This window comes from Procambarus clarkii, chromosome 78, assembly GCF_040958095.1.
Source record: "Procambarus clarkii isolate CNS0578487 chromosome 78, FALCON_Pclarkii_2.0, whole genome shotgun sequence".
In the NCBI taxonomy this organism is placed as follows: domain Eukaryota; kingdom Metazoa; phylum Arthropoda; class Malacostraca; order Decapoda; family Cambaridae; genus Procambarus; species Procambarus clarkii.
The window spans coordinates 16,306,480-16,323,383 of NC_091227.1; positions in this window are offsets into that span (position 1 = coordinate 16,306,480).

Here is a 16,904-nt window from a genome sequence, read left to right on the forward strand (position 1 = left end):
GCAGAGAGCAAGAATTTGGCTCCAAAATATGGCTCAGGTATCGAATTTGGGATGTTTGGGATATTTTGAAAACTGCAGGGGGGGTTTGGGCAAAATGTGACCCACCTCCGCTTTCAGTAATTGGACTATTTTCGGTATAAAAATTCGGAATTTTAAACTGCGAATAGGTGCAGAGAGCCAGAATTTGGCTCCAAAATATGGCTCTGGTATCGAATTTGGGATGTTTGGGATATTTTGAAAACTACAGGGGGGTTTGGGCAAAATGTGACCCACCGCTGTTTTCAGTAATTGGCCTATTTTCGGTATAAAAAGTCGGAATTTCAAACTGCGAATAGCTGCAGAGAGCCAGAATTTGGCTCTAAAATATGGCTCAGATATCGAACTTGGGATGTTTTGGATATTTTGAAAACTGCATGGGGGTTTGGGCAAAATTGACCCACCGCCGCTTTCAGTAATTGGCCTATTTTCGGTATAAAATGTCGGAATTTCAAACTGCGAATAGGTGCAGAGAGGCAGAATTTGGCTCCAAAATATGGCTCAGGTATCGAATTTGGGATGTTTGGGATATTTTGAAAACTGCAGGGGGGTTTGTGCAAAATGTGACCCACCGCTGCTCTCGGTAATTGGCCTATTTTCGGTATAAAAATTCGGAATTTCAAACTGCGAATAGGTGCAGAGAGCCAGAATTTGGCTCCAAAATAAGGCTCGGATATCGAATTAGGGATGTTTGGGATATTTTGAAAACTGCAGGGGGGTTTGGGCAAAATGTGACCTACCGCCGCTTTCAGTAATTGGCCTATTTTCGGAATAAAAGTCGGAATTTCAAACTCCGAATTGGTGCAGAGAGCTAGAATTTGGCTCGAAAATATGGCTCAGGTATCGAATTTGGGATGTTTAGAATATTTTGAAAACTGCAGTGGGGTTTGGGCAAAATGTGACCCACCGCCGCTTTCAGTAATTTGCCTATTTTCGGTATAAAAAGTCGGAATATAAACTGCGAATAGGTGCAGAGAGCCAGAATTTGGCTCCCAAATATGGCTCGGATATCGAAATAGGGATGTTTGGGAAATTTTGAAAACTGCAGGGGGGTTTGGGCAAAATGTGACCCACCGCCGGTTTCAGTAATTGGCCTATTTTCGGAATAAAAGTCGGAATTTCAAACTCCAAATTGGTGCAGAGAGCCAGAATTTGGCTCGAAAATATGGCTCGGTTATCGAATTTGGGATGTTTGGGATATTTTGAAAACTGCATGGGGGTTTGATCAAAATGTGACCCACTGCTGCTTTCAGTAATTGGCCTATTTTCGGTATAAAAATCGGAATTTCAAACTGCGAATAGGTGCAGAGAGCAAGAATTTGGCTCCTAAATATGGCTCAGGTATCGAACTTTGGATGTTTGAGATATTTTGAAAACTGCAGGGAGGGTTTGGGCAAAATGTGACCCACAGCCGCTTTCAGTAATTGGCCTATTTTCGGTATAAAAAAGTCGGAATTTCAAACTGCGAATAGGTGCAGAGAGCCAGAATTTTGCTCCAAAATATGGCTCAGGTATCGAATTTGGGATGTTTGGGATATTTTGAAAACTGCAGGGGGGTTTGGGCAAAATGTGACCCACCGCTGCGTTCAGTAATTGGCCTATTTTCGGTATAAAAAGTCATAATTTCAACTGCGAATAGGTGCAGAGAGCCAGAATTTGACTCCAAAATATGGCTCGGATGTCGAATTTGGGATGTTTGGGATATTTTGAAAACTGCATGGGGGTTTGGTCAAAATGTGACCCACTGCTGCTTTCAGTAATTGGCCTATTTTCGGTATAAAAATCGGAATTTGAAACTGCGAATAGGTGCAGAGAGCCAGAATTTGGCTCCAAAATATGGCTCCGGTATCGAATCTGGGATGTTTGAGATATTTTGAAAACTGCAGGGAGGGTTTGGGCAAAATGTGACCCACAGCCGCTTTCAGTAATTGGCCTTTTTTCGGTATAAAAATTCGGAATTGCAAACTGCGAATAGGTGCAGAGAGCCAGAATTTGGCTCCAAAATATGGCTCAGATATCGAATTAGGGATGTTTGGGATATTTTGAAAACTGGAGGGGGGTTTGGGTAAAATGTGACCCACCGCCGCTTTCAGTAATTGGCCTATTTTCGGAATAAAAGTCGGAATTTCAAATTCCAAATTGGTGCAGAGAGCCAGAATTTGGCTCGAAAATATGGCTCAGGTATCGAATTTGGGATGTTTAGAATATTTTGAAAACTGCAGGGGGGTTTGGGCAAAATGTGACCCACCGCCGCTTTCAGTAATTGGCCTATTTTCGGTATAAAAAATCGGAATTTCAAACTGCGAATAGGTGCAGAGAGCCAGAATTTGACTCCAAAATATGGCTCGGATATTGAATTTGGGATGTTTAGGATATTTTGAAAACTGAAGGGAGGGTTTGGGCAAAATGTGACCCACAGCCGCTCTCAGTAATTGGCCTATTTTCGGTATAAAAAGTCGGAATTTCAAACTGCGAATAGGTGCAGAGAGCCAGAATTTTGCTCCAAAATATGGCTCAGGTAACGAATTTAGGATGTTTGGGATATTTTGAAAACTGCAGGGGGGTTTGGGCAAAATGTGACCCACCGCTGCGTTCAGTAATTGGCCTATTTTCGGTATAAAAAGTCATAATTTCAAACTGCGAATAGGTGCAGAGAGCCAGAATTTTGCTCTAAAATATGGCTCAGGTATCGAATTTGGGATGTTTGGGATATTTTGAAAACTGAAGGGGGGTTTGGGCAAATTGTGACCCACCGCCGCTTTCAGTAATTGGCCTATTTTCGGTATAAAAAGTCGGAATTTCAAACTGCGAATAGGTGCAGAGAGCCAGAATTTGACTCCAAAATATGGCTTGGATATCGAATTTGGGATGTTTATGATATTTTGAAAACTGCATGGGGGTTTGGTCAAAATGTGACCCACTGCTGCTTTCAGTAATTGGACTTTTTTCGGTATAAAAATTCGGAATTGCAAACTGCGAATAGGTGCAGAGAGCCAGAATTTGGCTCCAAAATATGGCTCGGATATCGAATTAGGGATGTTTGGGATATTTTGAAAACTGCAGGGGGGTTTGTGCAAAATGTGACCCACCGCTGCTCTCGGTAATTGGCCTATTTTCGGTATAAAAATTCGGAATTTCAAACTGCGAATAGGTGCAGAGAGCCAGAATTTGGCTCCAAAATAAGGCTCGGATATCGAATTAGGGATGTTTGGGATATTTTGAAAACTGCAGGGGGGTTTGGGCAAAATGTGACCTACCGCCGCTTTCAGTAATTGGCCTATTTTCGGAATAAAAGTCGGAATTTCAAACTCCGAATTGGTGCAGAGAGCCAGAATTTGGCTCGAAAATATGGCTCAGGTATCGAATTTGGGATGTTTAGAATATTTTGAAAACTGCAGTGGGGTTTGGGCAAAATGTGACCCACCGCCGCTTTCAGTAATTTGCCTATTTTCGGTATAAAAAGTCGGAATATAAACTGCGAATAGGTGCAGAGAGCCAGAATTTGGCTCCCAAATATGGCTCGGATATCGAAATAGGGATGTTTGGGAAATTTTGAAAACTGCAGGGGGGTTTGGGCAAAATGTGACCCACCGCCGGTTTCAGTAATTGGCCTATTTTCGGAATAAAAGTCGGAATTTCAAACTCCAAATTGGTGCAGAGAGCCAGAATTTGGCTCGAAAATATGGCTCGGTTATCGAATTTGGGATGTTTGGGATATTTTGCAAACTGCATGGGGGTTTGATCAAAATGTGACCCACTGCTGCTTTCAGTAATTGGCCTATTTTCGGTATAAAAATCGGAATTTCAAACTGCGAATAGGTGCAGAGAGCAAGAATTTGGCTCCTAAATATGGCTCAGGTATCGAACTTTGGATGTTTGAGATATTTTGAAAACTGCAGGGAGGGTTTGGGCAAAATGTGACCCACAGCCGCTTTCAGTAATTGGCCTATTTTCGGTATAAAAAAGTCGGAATTTCAAACTGCGAATAGGTGCAGAGAGCCAGAATTTTGCTCCAAAATATGGCTCAGGTATCGAATTTGGGATGTTTGGGATATTTTGAAAACTGCAGGGGGGTTTGGGCAAAATGTGACCCACCGCTGCGTTCAGTAATTGGCCTATTTTCGGTATAAAAAGTCATAATTTCAACTGCGAATAGGTGCAGAGAGCCAGAATTTGACTCCAAAATATGGCTCGGATGTCGAATTTGGGATGTTTGGGATATTTTGAAAACTGCATGGGGGTTTGGTCAAAATGTGACCCACTGCTGCTTTCAGTAATTGGCCTATTTTCGGTATAAAAATCGGAATTTGAAACTGCGAATAGGTGCAGAGAGCCAGAATTTGGCTCCAAAATATGGCTCCGGTATCGAATCTGGGATGTTTGAGATATTTTGAAAACTGCAGGGAGGGTTTGGGCAAAATGTGACCCACAGCCGCTTTCAGTAATTGGCCTTTTTTCGGTATAAAAATTCGGAATTGCAAACTGCGAATAGGTGCAGAGAGCCAGAATTTGGCTCCAAAATATGGCTCAGATATCGAATTAGGGATGTTTGGGATATTTTGAAAACTGGAGGGGGGTTTGGGTAAAATGTGACCCACCGCCGCTTTCAGTAATTGGCCTATTTTCGGAATAAAAGTCGGAATTTCAAATTCCAAATTGGTGCAGAGAGCCAGAATTTGGCTCGAAAATATGGCTCAGGTATCGAATTTGGGATGTTTAGAATATTTTGAAAACTGCAGGGGGGTTTGGGCAAAATGTGACCCACCGCCGCTTTCAGTAATTGGCCTATTTTCGGTATAAAAAATCGGAATTTCAAACTGCGAATAGGTGCAGAGAGCCAGAATTTGACTCCAAAATATGGCTCGGATATTGAATTTGGGATGTTTAGGATATTTTGAAAACTGAAGGGAGGGTTTGGGCAAAATGTGACCCACAGCCGCTCTCAGTAATTGGCCTATTTTCGGCATAAAAAGTCGAAATTTCAAACTGCGAATAGGTGCAGAGAGCCAGAATTTTGCTCCAAAATATGGCTCAGGTAACGAATTTAGGATGTTTGGGATATTTTGAAAACTGCAGGGGGGTTTGGGCAAAATGTGACCCACCGCTGCGTTCAGTAATTGGCCTATTTTCGGTATAAAAAGTCATAATTTCAAACTGCGAATAGGTGCAGAGAGCCAGAATTTTGCTCTAAAATATGGCTCAGGTATCGAATTTGGGATGTTTGGGATATTTTGAAAACTGAAGGGGGGTTTGGGCAAATTGTGACCCACCGCCGCTTTCAGTAATTGGCCTATTTTCGGTATAAAAAGTCGGAATTTCAAACTGCGAATAGGTGCAGAGAGCCAGAATTTGACTCCAAAATATGGCTTGGATATCGAATTTGGGATGTTTATGATATTTTGAAAACTGCATGGGGGTTTGGTCAAAATGTGACCCACTGCTGCTTTCAGTAATTGGACTTTTTTCGGTATAAAAATTCGGAATTGCAAACTGCGAATAGGTGCAGAGAGCCAGAATTTGGCTCCAAAATATGGCTCGGATATCGAATTAGGGATGTTTGGGATATTTTGAAAACTGGAGGGGGGTTTGGGTAAAATGTGACCCACCTCCGCTTTCAGTAATTGGCCTATTTTCGGTATAAAAATTCGGAATTTCAAACTGCGAATAGGTGCAGAGAGCAAGAATTTGGCTCCAAAATATGGCTCAGGTATCGAATTTGGGATGTTTGGGATATTTTGAAAACTGCAGGGGGGGTTTGGGCAAAATGTGACCTACCGCCGCTTTCAGTAATTGGCCTATTTTCGGAATAAAAGTCGGAATTTCAAACTCCGAATTGGTGCAGAGAGCCAGAATTTGGCTCGAAAATATGGCTCAGGTATCGAATTTGGGATGTTTAGAATATTTTGAAAACTGCAGTGGGGTTTGGGCAAAATGTGACCCACCGCCGCTTTCAGTAATTTGCCTGTTTTCGGTATAAAAAGTCGGAATATAAACTGCGAATAGGTGCAGAGAGCCAGAATTTGGCTCCCAAATATGGCTCGGATATCGAAATAGGGATGTTTGGGAAATTTTGAAAACTGCAGGGGGGTTTGGGCAAAATGTGACCCACCGCCGGTTTCAGTAATTGGCCTATTTTCGGAATAAAAGTCGGAATTTCAAACTCCAAATTGGTGCAGAGAGCCAGAATTTGGCTCGAAAATATGGCTCGGTTATCGAATTTGGGATGTTTGGGATATTTTGCAAACTGCATGGGGGTTTGATCAAAATGTGACCCACTGCTGCTTTCAGTAATTGGCCTATTTTCGGTATAAAAATCGGAATTTCAAACTGCGAATAGGTGCAGAGAGCAAGAATTTGGCTCCTAAATATGGCTCAGGTATCGAACTTTGGATGTTTGAGATATTTTGAAAACTGCAGGGAGGGTTTGGGCAAAATGTGACCCACAGCCGCTTTCAGTAATTGGCCTATTTTCGGTATAAAAAAGTCGGAATTTCAAACTGCGAATAGGTGCAGAGAGCCAGAATTTTGCTCCAAAATATGGCTCAGGTATCGAATTTGGGATGTTTGGGATATTTTGAAAACTGCAGGGGGGTTTGGGCAAAATGTGACCCACCGCTGCGTTCAGTAATTGGCCTATTTTCGGTATAAAAAGTCATAATTTCAACTGCGAATAGGTGCAGAGAGCCAGAATTTGACTCCAAAATATGGCTCGGATGTCGAATTTGGGATGTTTGGGATATTTTGAAAACTGCATGGGGGTTTGGTCAAAATGTGACCCACTGCTGCTTTCAGTAATTGGCCTATTTTCGGTATAAAAATCGGAATTTGAAACTGCGAATAGGTGCAGAGAGCCAGAATTTGGCTCCAAAATATGGCTCCGGTATCGAATCTGGGATGTTTGAGATATTTTGAAAACTGCAGGGAGGGTTTGGGCAAAATGTGACCCACAGCCGCTTTCAGTAATTGGCCTTTTTTCGGTATAAAAATTCGGAATTGCAAACTGCGAATAGGTGCAGAGAGCCAGAATTTGGCTCCAAAATATGGCTCAGATATCGAATTAGGGATGTTTGGGATATTTTGAAAACTGGAGGGGGGTTTGGGTAAAATGTGACCCACCGCCGCTTTCAGTAATTGGCCTATTTTCGGAATAAAAGTCGGAATTTCAAATTCCAAATTGGTGCAGAGAGCCAGAATTTGGCTCGAAAATATGGCTCAGGTATCGAATTTGGGATGTTTAGAATATTTTGAAAACTGCAGGGGGGTTTGGGCAAAATGTGACCCACCGCCGCTTTCAGTAATTGGCCTATTTTCGGTATAAAAAATCGGAATTTCAAACTGCGAATAGGTGCAGAGAGCCAGAATTTGACTCCAAAATATGGCTCGGATATTGAATTTGGGATGTTTAGGATATTTTGAAAACTGAAGGGAGGGTTTGGGCAAAATGTGACCCACAGCCGCTCTCAGTAATTGGCCTATTTTCTGTATAAAAAGTCAGAATTTCAAACTGCGAATAGGTGCAGAGAGCCAGAATTTTGCTCCAAAATATGGCTCAGGTAACGAATTTAGGATGTTTGGGATATTTTGAAAACTGCAGGGGGGTTTGGGCAAAATGTGACCCACCGCTGCGTTCAGTAATTGGCCTATTTTCGGTATAAAAAGTCATAATTTCAAACTGCGAATAGGTGCAGAGAGCCAGAATTTTGCTCTAAAATATGGCTCAGGTATCGAATTTGGGATGTTTGGGATATTTTGAAAACTGAAGGGGGGTTTGGGCAAATTGTGACCCACCGCCGCTTTCAGTAATTGGCATATTTTCGGTATAAAAAGTCGGAATTTCAAACTGCGAATAGGTGCAGAGAGCCAGAATTTGACTCCAAAATATGGCTTGGATATCGAATTTGGGATGTTTATGATATTTTGAAAACTGCATGGGGGTTTGGTCAAAATGTGACCCACTGCTGCTTTCAGTAATTGGACTTTTTTCGGTATAAAAATTCGGAATTGCAAACTGCGAATAGGTGCAGAGAGCCAGAATTTGGCTCCAAAATATGGCTCGGATATCGAATTAGGGATGTTTGGGATATTTTGAAAACTGGAGGGGGGTTTGGGTAAAATGTGACCCACCTCCGCTTTCAGTAATTGGCCTATTTTCGGTATAAAAATTCGGAATTTCAAACTGCGAATAGGTGCAGAGAGCAAGAATTTGGCTCCAAAATATGGCTCAGGTATCGAATTTGGGATGTTTGGGATATTTTGAAAACTGCAGGGGGGGTTTGGGCAAAATGTGACCCACCGCCGGTTTCAGTAATTGGCCTATTTTCGGAATAAAAGTCGGAATTTCAAACTCCAAATTGGTGCAGAGAGCCAGAATTTGGCTCGAAAATATGGCTCGGTTATCGAATTTGGGATGTTTGGGATATTTTGAAAACTGCATGGGGGTTTGATCAAAATGTGACCCACTGCTGCTTTCAGTAATTGGCCTATTTTCGGTATAAAAATCGGAATTTCAAACTGCGAATAGGTGCAGAGAGCAAGAATTTGGCTCCAAAATATGGCTCAGGTATCGAACTTTGGATGTTTGAGATATTTTGAAAACTGCAGGGAGGGTTTGGGCAAAATGTGACCCACAGCCGCTTTCAGTAATTGGCCTATTTTCGGTATAAAAAAGTCGGAATTTCAAACTGCGAATAGGTGCAGAGAGCCAGAATTTTGCTCCAAAATATGGCTCAGGTATCGAATTTGGGATGTTTGGGATATTTTGAAAACTGCAGGGGGGTTTGGGCAAAATGTGACCCACCGCTGCGTTCAGTAATTGGCCTATTTTCGGTATAAAAAGTCATAATTTCAACTGCGAATAGGTGCAGAGAGCCAGAATTTTGCTGTAAAATATGGCTCAGGTATCGAATTTAGGATGTTTGGGATATTTTGAAAACTGAAGGGGGGTTTGGGCAAATTGTGACCCACCGACGCTTTCAGTAATTGGCCTATTTTCGGTATAAAAAGTCGGAATTTCAAACTGCGAATAGGTGCAGAGAGCCAGAATTTGGCTCCAAAATATGGCTCAGGTATCGAATTTGGGATGTTTGGGATATTTTGAAAACTGCAGAGGGGTTTGGGCAAAATGTGACTCACGGCCGCTTTCAGTAATTGGCCTATTTTCGGTATAAAAAGTCGGAATTTCAAACTGCGAATAGGTGCAGAGAGCCAGAATTTGACTCCAAAATATGGCTCGGATGTCGAATTTGGGATGTTTGGGATATTTTGAAAACTGCATGGGGGTTTGGTCAAAATGTGACCCACTGCTGCTTTCAGTAATTGGCCTATTTTCGGTATAAAAATCGGAATTTGAAACTGCGAATAGGTGCAGAGAGCCAGAATTTGGCTCCAAAATATGGCTCCGGTATCGAATTAGGGATGTTTGAGATATTTTGAAAACTGCAGGGAGGGTTTGGGCAAAATGTGACCCACAGCCGCTTTCAGTAATTGGCCTTTTTCGGTATAAAAATTCTGAATTGCAAACTGCGAATAGGTGCAGAGAGCCAGAATTTGGCTCCAAAATATGTCTCGGATATCGAATTAGGGATGTTTGGGATATTTTGAAAACTGGAGGGGGGTTTGGGTAAAATGTGACCCACCGCCGCTTTCAGTAATTGGCCTATTTTCGGAATAAAAGTCGGAATTTCAAATTCCAAATTGGTGCAGAGAGCCAGAATTTGGCTCGAAAATATGGCTCAGGTATCGAATTTGGGATGTTTAGAATATTTTGAAAACTGCAGGGGGGTTTGGGCAAAATGTGACCCACCGCCGCTTTCAGTAATTGGCCTATTTTCGGAATAAAAGTCGGAATTTCAAACTGCGAATAGGTGCAGAGAGCCAGAATTTTGCTCCAAAATATGGCTCAGGTAACGAATTTAGGATGTTTGGGATATTTTGAAAACTGCAGGGGGGTTTGGGCAAAATGTGACCCACCGCTGCGTTCAGTAATTGGCCTATTTTCGGTATAAAAAGTCATAATTTCAAACTGCGAATAGGTGCAGAGAGCCAGAATTTTGCTCTAAAATATGGCTCAGGTATCGAATTTGGGATGTTTGGGATATTTTGAAAACTGAAGGGGGGTTTGGGCAAATTGTGACCCACCGCCGCTTTCAGTAATTGGCCTATTTTCGGTATAAAAAGTAGGAATTTCAAACTGCGAATAGGTGCAGAGAGCCAGAATTTGACTCCAAAATATGGCTTGGATATCGAATTTGGGATGTTTATGATATTTTGAAAACTGCATGGGGGTTTGGTCAAAATGTGACCCACTGCTGCTTTCAGTAATTGGACTTTTTTCGGTATAAAAATTCGGAATTGCAAACTGCGAATAGGTGCAGAGAGCCAGAATTTGGCTCCAAAATATGGCTCGGATATCGAATTAGGGATGTTTGGGATATTTTGAAAACTGGAGGGGGGTTTGGGTAAAATGTGACCCACCGCCGCTTTCAGTAATTGGCCTATTTTCGGAATAAAAGTCGGAATTTCAAATTCCAAATTGGTGCAGAGAGCCAGAATTTGGCTCGAAAATATGGCTCAGGTATCGAATTTGGGATGTTTAGAATATTTTAAAAACTGCAGGGGGGTTTGGGCAAAATGTGACCCACCGCCGCTTTCAGTAATTGGCCTATTTTCGGTATAAAAAGTCGGAATTCCAAACTGAGAATAGGTGCAGAGAGCCAGAATTTGGCTCCAAAATATGGCTCAGGTATCGAATTTGGGATGTTTGGGATACTTTGAAAACTGCAGGGGGGTTTGGGCGAAATGTGACCCACCGCTGCGTTCAGTAATTGGCCTATTTTCGGTATAAAAAGTCATAATTTCAAACTGCAAATAGGTGCAGAGAGCCAGAATTTTGCTCTAAAATATGGCTCAGGTATCGAATTTGGGATAGTTGGGATATTTTGAAAACTGAAGGGGGGTTTGGGCAAATTGTGACCCACCGACGCTTTCAGTAATTGGCCTATTTTCGGTATAAAAAGTCGGAATTTCAAACTGCGAATAGGTGCAGAGAGCCAGAATTTTGCTCCAAAATATGGCTCATGTATAGAATTTGGGATGTTTGGGATATTTTGAAAACTGCAGGGGGGTTTGGTCAAAATGTGACCCACTGCTGCTTTCAGTAATTGGCCTATTTTCGGTATAAAAATCGGAATTTGAAACTGCGAATAGGTGCAGAGAGCCAGAATTTGGCTCCAAAATATGGCTCCGGTATCGAATTTGGGATGTTTGGGATATTTTGAAAACTGCAGGGAGGGTTTGGGCAAAATGTGACCCACAGCCGCTTTCAGTAATTGGCCTATTTTCGGTATAAAAATTCGGAATTGCAAACTGCGAATAGGTGCAGAGAGCCAGAATTTGGCTCCAAAATATGACTCGGATATCGAATTAGGGATGTTTGGGATATTTTGAAAACTGGAGGGGGGTTTGGGTAAAATGTGACCCACTGCTGCTTTCAGTAATTGGCCTATTTTCGGTATAAAAATCGGAATTTCAAACTGCGAATAGGTGCAGAGAGCCAGAATTTGGCTCCAAAATACGGCTCAGGTATCGAACTTGGGATGTTTGAGATATTTTGAAAACTGCAGGGAGGGTTTGGGCAAAATGTGACCCACAGCCGCTTTCAGTAATTGGCCTATTTTCGGTATAAAAAGTCGGAATTTCAAACTGCGAATAGGTGCAGAGAGCCAGAATTTTGCTCCAAAATATGGCTCAGGTAACGAATTTGGGATGTTTGGGATATTTTGAAAACTGCAGGGGGGTTTGGGCAAAATGTGACCCACCGCTGCGTTCAGTAATTGGCCTATTTTCGGTATAAAAAGTCATAATTTCAAACTGCGAATAGGTGCAGAGAGCCAGAATTTTGCTCCAAAATATGGCTCAGGTATCGAATTTGGGATGTTTGGGATATTTTGAAAACTGCAGGGGGGTTTGGGAAAAATGTGACCCACCGCCGCTTTCAGTAATTGGCCTATTTTCCGTATAAAAAGTATGAATTTCAAACTGCGAATAGGTGCACAGAGCCAGAATTTGGCTCCAAAATATGGCTCAGATATCGAATTTGGGATGTTTGGGATATTTTGAAAACTGCATGGGGGGTTTGGTCAAAATGTGACCCACTGCTGCTTTTAGTAATTGGCCTATTTTCGGTATAAAAATCGGAATTTCAAACTGTGAATAGGTGCAGAGAGCCAGAATTTGGCTCCAAAATATGGCTCAGGTATCGAATTTGGGATGTTTGAGATATTTTGAAAACTGCAGGGGGGTTTGGGCAAAATGTGACGCACCGCCGCTCTCAGTAATTGGCCTTTTTTCGGTATAAAAATTCGGAAATGCAAACTGCGAATAGGTGCAGAGAGCCAGAATTTGGCTCCAAAATATGGCTCGGATATCGAATTAGGGATGTTTGGGATATTTTGAAAACTGCAGGGGGGTTTGGGCAAAATGTGACCCACCGCCGCTTTCAGTAATTGGCCTATTTTCGGAATAAAAGTCGTAATTTCAAAATCCGAATTGGTGCAGAGAGCCAGAATTTGGCTCGAAAATATGGCTCAGGTATCGAATTTGGGATGTTTAGAATATTTTAAAAACTGCAGGGGGGTTTGGGCAAAATGTGACCCACCGCCGCTTTCAGTAATTGGCCTATTTTCGGTATAAAAAGTCGGAATTCCAAACTGAGAATAGGTGCAGAGAGCCAGAATTTGGCTCCAAAATATGGCTCAGGTATCGAATTTGGGATGTTTGGGATACTTTGAAAACTGCAGGGGGGTTTGGGCGAAATGTGACCCACCGCTGCGTTCAGTAATTGGCCTATTTTCGGTATAAAAAGTCATAATTTCAAACTGCAAATAGGTGCAGAGAGCCAGAATTTTGCTCTAAAATATGGCTCAGGTATCGAATTTGGGATAGTTGGGATATTTTGAAAACTGAAGGGGGGTTTGGGCAAATTGTGACCCACCGACGCTTTCAGTAATTGGCCTATTTTCGGTATAAAAAGTCGGAATTTCAAACTGCGAATAGGTGCAGAGAGCCAGAATTTTGCTCCAAAATATGGCTCATGTATAGAATTTGGGATGTTTGGGATATTTTGAAAACTGCAGGGGGGTTTGGTCAAAATGTGACCCACTGCTGCTTTCAGTAATTGGCCTATTTTCGGTATAAAAATCGGAATTTGAAACTGCGAATAGGTGCAGAGAGCCAGAATTTGGCTGCAAAATATGGCTCCGGTATCGAATTTGGGATGTTTGGGATATTTTGAAAACTGCAGGGAGGGTTTGGGCAAAATGTGACCCACAGCCGCTTTCAGTAATTGGCCTATTTTCGGTATAAAAATTCGGAATTGCAAACTGCGAATAGGTGCAGAGAGCCAGAATTTGGCTCCAAAATATGACTCGGATATCGAATTAGGGATGTTTGGGATATTTTGAAAACTGGAGGGGGGTTTGGGTAAAATGTGACCCACTGCTGCTTTCAGTAATTGGCCTATTTTCGGTATAAAAATCGGAATTTCAAACTGCGAATAGGTGCAGAGAGCCAGAATTTGGCTCCAAAATACGGCTCAGGTATCGAACTTGGGATGTTTGAGATATTTTGAAAACTGCAGGGAGGGTTTGGGCAAAATGTGACCCACAGCCGCTTTCAGTAATTGGCCTATTTTCGGTATAAAAAGTCGGAATTTCAAACTGCGAATAGGTGCAGAGAGCCAGAATTTTGCTCCAAAATATGGCTCAGGTAACGAATTTGGGATGTTTGGGATATTTTGAAAACTGCAGGGGGGTTTGGGCAAAATGTGACCCACCGCTGCGTTCAGTAATTGGCCTATTTTCGGTATAAAAAGTCATAATTTCAAACTGCGAATAGGTGCAGAGAGCCAGAATTTTGCTCCAAAATATGGCTCAGGTATCGAATTTGGGATGTTTGGGATATTTTGAAAACTGCAGGGGGGTTTGGGGAAAATGTGACCCACCGCCGCTTTCAGTAATTGGCCTATTTTCCGTATAAAAAGTATGAATTTCAAACTGCGAATAGGTGCACAGAGCCAGAATTTGGCTCCAAAATATGGCTCAGATATCGAATTTGGGATGTTTGGGATATTTTGAAAACTGCATGGGGGGTTTGGTCAAAATGTGACCCACTGCTGCTTTTAGTAATTGGCCTATTTTCGGTATAAAAATCGGAATTTCAAACTGTGAATAGGTGCAGAGAGCCAGAATTTGGCTCCAAAATATGGCTCAGGTATCGAATTTGGGATGTTTGAGATATTTTGAAAACTGCAGGGGGGTTTGGGCAAAATGTGACGCACCGCCGCTCTCAGTAATTGGCCTATTTTCGGTATAAAAATTCGGAAATGCAAACTGCGAATAGGTGCAGAGAGCCAGAATTTGGCTCCAAAATATGGCTCGGATATCGAATTAGGGATGTTTGGGATATTTTGAAAACTGCAGGGGGGTTTGGGCAAAATGTGACCCACCGCCGCTTTCAGTAATTGGCCTATTTTCGGAATAAAAGTCGTAATTTCAAAATCCGAATTGGTGCAGAGAGCCAGAATTTGGCTCGAAAATATGGCTCAGGTATCGAATTTGGGATGTTTAGAATATTTTAAAAACTGCAGGGGGGTTTGGGCAAAATGTGACCCACCGCCGCTTTCAGTAATTGGCCTATTTTCGGTATAAAAAGTCGGAATTCCAAACTGAGAATAGGTGCAGTGAGCCAGAATTTGGCTCCAAAATATGGCTCAGGTATCGAATTTGGGATGTTTGGGATACTTTGAAAACTGCAGGGGGGTTTGGGCGAAATGTGACCCACCGCTGCGTTCAGTAATTGGCCTATTTTCGGTATAAAAAGTCATAATTTCAAACTGCAAATAGGTGCGGAGAGCCAGAATTTTGCTCTAAAATATGGCTCAGGTATCGAATTTGGGATGGTTGGGATATTTTGAAAACTGCATGGGGGGTTTGATCAAAATGTGACCCACTGCTGCTTTCAGTAATTGGCCTATTTTCGGTATAAAAAGTCGGAATTTCAAACTGCGAATAGGTGCACAGAGCCAGAATTTGGCTCCAAAATATGGTTCAGATATCGAATTTGGGATGTTTGGGATATTTTGAAAACTGCATGGGGGGTTTGATCAAAATGTGACCCACTGCTGCTTTCAGTAATTGGCCTATTTTCGGTATAAAAAGTCGGAATTTCAAACTGCGAATAGGTGCAGAGAGCCAGAATTTTGCTCCAAAATATGGCTCATGTATAGAATTTGGGATGTTTGGGATATTTTGAAAACTGCAGGGGGGTTTGGGCAAAATGTGACTCACGGCCGCTTTCAGTAATTGGCCTATTTTCGGTATAAAAATCGGAATTTGAAACTGCGAATAGGTGCAGAGAGCCAGAATTTGGCTCCAAAATATGGCTCCGGTATCGAATTTGGGATGTTTGAGATATTTTGAAAACTGCAGGGAGGGTTTGGGCAAAATGTGACCCACAGCCGCTTTCAGTAATTGGCCTATTTTCGGTATAAAAATTCGGAATTGCAAACTGCGAATAGGTGCAGAGAGCCAGAATTTGGCTCCAAAATATGGCTCGGATATCGAATTAGGGATGTTTGGGATATTTTGAAAACTGCAGGGGGGTTTGGGTAAAATGTGACCCACCGCTGCTTTCAGTAATTGGCCTATTTTCGGAATAAAAGTCGAAATTTCAAACTCCAAATTGGTGCAGAGAGCCAGAATTTATCTCGAGAATATGGCTCAGGTATCGAATTTGGGATGTTTATAATATTTTGAAAACTGCAGGGGGGTTTGGGCAAAATGTGACCCACCGCTGCGTTCAGTAATTGGCCTATTTTCGGTATAAAAAGTCATAATTTCAAACTGCGAAAAGGTGCAGAGAGCCAGAATTTTGCTCTAAAATATGGCTCAGGTATCGAATTTGGGATGGTTGGGATATTTTGAAAACTGAAGGGGGGTTTGGGCAAATTGTGACCCACCGCCGCTTTCAGTAATTGGCCTATTTTCGGTATAAAAAGTCGGAATTTCAAACTGCGAATAGGTGCAGAGAGCCAGAATTTGACTCCAAAATATGGCTTGGATATCGAATTTGGGATGTTTATGATATTTTGAAAACTGCATGGGGGTTTTGTCAAAATGTGACCCACTGCTGCTTTCAGTAATTGGCCTATTTTCGGTATAAAAAGTCGGAATTTCAAACTGCGAATAGGTGCAGAGAGCCAGAATTTGACTCCAAAATATGGCTTGGATATCGAATTTGGGATGTTTATGATCGGCAAAAATCGCCCGATTTTTGGCCGCTAGCAGCGAAAATCGCACGGTTTTTGGCCGCTAGCGGCGAAAATCGCGATATTTTTGGCCGATAGCGGCGAAAGTCGCGATTTTTGCCGGCCAGCTGCGAAAATCGCATGGTTTCTGCGCAAAATAGCGCGGTTTTCGGCCGTTAGCGGCAAAAATCGCCCGATTTTTGGCCTCTAGCGGCGAAAATCGCACGGTTTTTAGCTGGTAGCGGCGAAAATCGCACGGTTTTTGGCCGGTAGCGGCGAAAATCGCGCTATTTCTGGCCGGTAGCGGAGAAAATAGCGATTTTTCCCCTCAGCTGCGAAAATCGCATGGTTTTTGCGCAAAATAGCGCGGTTTTCGGCCGTTAGCGGGAAAAATCGCCCGATTTTTGGCCTCTAGCGGCGAAAATCGCACGGTTTTTGGCCGTTAGCGGCAAAAATTGCGCTATTTTTGGCCGGTAGCGCCGAAAATCGCGATTTTTGCCCGCTAGCTGCGAAAATCGCATGGTTTTTGGCCGGAAGCGGCGAAAATCGCACGGTTTTTGGCCGG